The following is a 4,210-nucleotide window of genomic DNA, read 5'->3' on the forward strand; positions in this document are numbered from 1 at the left end:
CTTTTAGGAATTCCGAAAACATAACAACAACTGTTATATAACTGTAACATAACAGCTCGGCCTTTACGCAAATAGATCTCCTTCGTTCTCATGCGCTGGAAAGCTCGGGTCAGATGTCATTCATATTCCCACTGCAAAATCAAAGTCTAAATCATTTCAGATTCTGGAAAAAGTATTCGCTCCAGATGCTGTGACACGGCTTTCAATTATAGTAACTAATCTTTCCTGCAGTCCTAAAAAAAGGGAGCGAATAATTGGAAGGGGCTGAGCTCTTAGCAACCTGTGACGCTATGGTTGGCATCCCACCCAGCTCCTGGCAACCAGTGATGTCAGTGAGCTATGCAGCATGCCATACATCACGAGCTGCCCCCCGCCCCCACAGAACATTTACCATGAGCCCCTGAAACTTGCATCAAGAGCAGCTAAGCCACCCCGAGCCTTTCCCAGACTTGCATCACAAGCTCATCTCCCCCCCTCGCCTCAGGCGGCAAAATGTCTAGGGAAGCCCCTGTGTAAGGGAAATGTGAAATGAAGAGGGTTATTAAAGGAGAACTATGAGATGAGTGATTTCCACTCACCTCATAGTTCTAAGCCGACCTGTGACAATGAGACTGTCACAGGTCGGCTCAGTAGATCGGGAAGTGAGCGAACACATACCGGGTTCGCTCACCTAGTAAGCTCTGACACATTCTGAGCTTACACTGGGACTAGACTCAGGGCTCCTATAGGTGAACAGGCTGATGGGGAAAATGCAGAGAAGATAAGTATCAGAGAGTGTAGGGGGAGCCTATCAAGAGAACCTCTTTATTAGGCTCATAGGGTATACTTTTCTATCGTTATATCTAAAAAAATATTCATAATGTCTGTGAGAAAGCTTCAGAATATTTTATAAATAACGAGCTACAGAAAAACCCATTGCTTATCTAAACAAAAACTCTACTGTTGTCTCTAATGGCAGAGCTGTTTAGATTACTAAATATTAATAAAGTGTTCCCAAATTATGAAGATGGGATCAGGGCTGCATTTATAATGGCACTTGTGGACCCATGCCCAGGACAACGTGGTACGGTGGGGGGTACCAAATCTCAAAACATACAAATTGTAACAAAGTTTCCTTCTTCCCATTTCCATTGGTGGCCTAATACTGTACGGGGAAGGGGGTACAGCGGATGCTGAGAGGAGTCAAAAGCCTCTCCATAGTTCAGGAAACCATCTCTCTTTTCTCTTCTTTGGTTCTCTGTACGGTTGAAAAGCTGTCTCGATGCTGGCCAAACACAGAAATCCAAGAGCTCGATCTCATTTTCAATTTAAAAAAAAATTAAGATTGAATCAACATTTTTGATTGATCATTGGCCATTTAAATTGAAGAAACCCTAAAAATAGGAATACTTTCTATCAAGCTGCTTGAAAGGGATGCGACATCTGGCCGATTGTTACGCACGAGCCGATTGGCTGAAGGTGCAGTCAATCATCTGCCTGCACTCAGCTCACACACTGTGGCTTTTTCACCACTTGTGGCTTTTTTTTTCTTGTGGTCTAATCGGGGGTGTGGTGCCATGCTTCTGCATCTTCATGCCCCCTGTTTTATCAAATCGCTATTGTTATCAATTTATTGAAATTAATATTCACTGTTTTATAAATATGCCCCATAAAGAAAATAAAGGAAGGCCCCCATTGTTCTATGTAAGCTGAACTTTTTGTTTCATTTGCTTTGCCATGACATGCTAGGTGACCACAAAGCTCCTAATTTTGTGATATTTACTGCCTGTGCAGGACAGTTAGAGCATTGGGGATCCCATGATCACTGTTTATTTAAGCATAGAGACTATTTTTTTGCTCTGGGATAGTTCTACGTGGTCAATTTATAAGCAGTCGTTGCTCAGTAAAGTTCTGCTCCAGCCTCTTATCAGTGTACAGCACTTATTTCTCATTCAAGCTCAGTACCTCAAACACCTGACTACACGCAGTGGAAATGTCATTTGAATGAACAATGTTTCCTTAGTGAAATCATTGCTCAATAAACCAGAAATGGAATTTGCATCTGAAAATGTTCTTAGTGAAATGAGAGCAACGAGCCATAAAAATAATGACATCTACAACCTGATTGCAGCACACGGATGTATTTACAATAGGGCTGGTAATGATTAAAAGTTTCGTGTTCGATTAATCAAATTTTTTTTAAATCGATTAATTTCGATTAATTATAACGCACATACAGATCCAACTACATTGGCCTATACACATACAGCACAGCAACGAAGTAATAAAATGAACTAGGATCACACTAATCCAGCACATTATTATTCTGAGTTGCCCCACTCAAGCGGCGGCCATATTGAGTGGGGCACGTGAGATTAATAACGTGCTGGATTAGTGTATGTATGTGCATAGGCCAATGCCTTGGCTGGCGCTCGTGCAGAAAGTATCTTGGGCAAACTCATTGGCCCAAGTGGCTCCGTCGGCTAACGAAGGGGGGAGGAGTCCGGAGTCCCTTCGCTTCGTTAGCCGCCACGGACATCGACGTCACCGGACTCCTCCCCCCTTCCCTTCGTTAGCCGACGGAGCCACTTGGGGAAGGGGGGAGGAGTCCGGTGACGTCGATGTCCGTGGCGTCACCGGATTGCCGACGGGACTCCCTGAAGCCAGCGGAGAGGTGAGTGTTTTCATTAGCGATCAAAATAATTGTAATCGATTAAAAAGTTTAACAATTAATCGAGAAATTAATCTTTAATTTCCACAGCCCTAATTTACAAGGCTGTGAATTTGTTTGTTTCTTACACAGCTTGCATGAAAAAAATAAATGACGTAATGATTATAGAGCTGAATTAATGTGTCTTTTAAATCTGCCCGCTGTTTTTAGCTTTACAGTTTGGAATTTTCTGTCTGTACAATGGCACTTTAAAACGAGTATTTTAATTTCCAGACTTCTATTTTAGGGCTTGGTTGAGGAGAGAGGATCACATCCTCTAAGCTGAGTGTGTATTCCGTGATATGATACGCTATCAGTCTGCTCCATGAACACAGAGAGGAAGGGAAATACAATTACAATGCACAGAAACAGGCCGCACCATCTTACCGCCTACAGATAAAAGGGCATTTTCTTTATAAAGCCACAACACATTAAAGAATACATAAAACCGGATTTCCTTTATTACTGGGACAGAAATAACTCGCCCATCAAAGCAGGAAAACGCCGACTAAGGAACAAAGGAGCAGGCCGGGCATTGCGTAAATCACCGACGGCTGTATTTTTTTTCACCCAACAGAATTGCTGTTATTGTATAAGATGAGCGTAGTGGTGTTTTTTTCTTCAGTGAGCGCATATTGTTTGGCATTATTAATTATCTTTTTACATGCTTGCTGTTAAAGGAGAACTATGAGGTGAGTGATTTTCACTCAACCTCATAGTTCGAGCCGACGTGTGACAATTAAACTGTCACACGTCGGCTCAATAGATCGGAAGGTGAACGAGCGCATACCGTCGCTCACTCACTTCTTGATCATGTCCATACAGAGAGCCGTGACTGTCACTTAGGTCTCCCTGCAGGGATGGACGGGGGAGGGGGCGGGCAGAGCCAGCTGTCACTCACGCAGCCGGGTGGATCCAGACAGCATTGTCGGGATCTATTCCGGCTGCGGCGTCTCATTATACCGTGAGCTGCAGCTCTCGGTATACTGAGCTTTGGGTCACGGGAGAAAGCTAGTTTGTGTCCTCCCGTGACCCTTAGGGCGTGTTCACATGATATCAGGTCCTGATCAGGTGCGGATCTGCAGACGCGGTGCTACTGATGCAGTGCGTTTTTGATGCGTTCCAGGGGCTGTGGGGCTGTCAGTATGTTAGCTGCAGTGCAATGCATTTTTGACGTGTTTTGCGTTTCCGGTCCGTTTGCTGACCGTACAAAATGTGACATACAGTATAGTTGTGTCGTAACCTGAACGAACTGTAGCCCATAAAACACATAGGGATACATTGGGATGCATTTTTAGTGCAGGAGTGTACGGATCAGGTCAGCACAGAAAACTTACGTCATGTGAACAGGCCCTTAAGGCCTGATCCGTACGCTCCTGCACTAAAAATGCATCCCAATTTATCCCTATGTGTTTTATGGGCTGCATCCCAATGTATCCCTAAAAACGCACTGCAATGCAGCTAACATACTGACAGCCCCACTCCAGCAAAAAAAAAAAAACAACCCATTTTTAAATCAAG

Source organism: Nanorana parkeri, unplaced genomic scaffold (assembly GCF_000935625.1).
Source record: "Nanorana parkeri isolate BGI_ZX_2015 unplaced genomic scaffold, ASM93562v1 scaffold335, whole genome shotgun sequence".
Lineage (NCBI taxonomy): Eukaryota > Metazoa > Chordata > Amphibia > Anura > Dicroglossidae > Nanorana > Nanorana parkeri.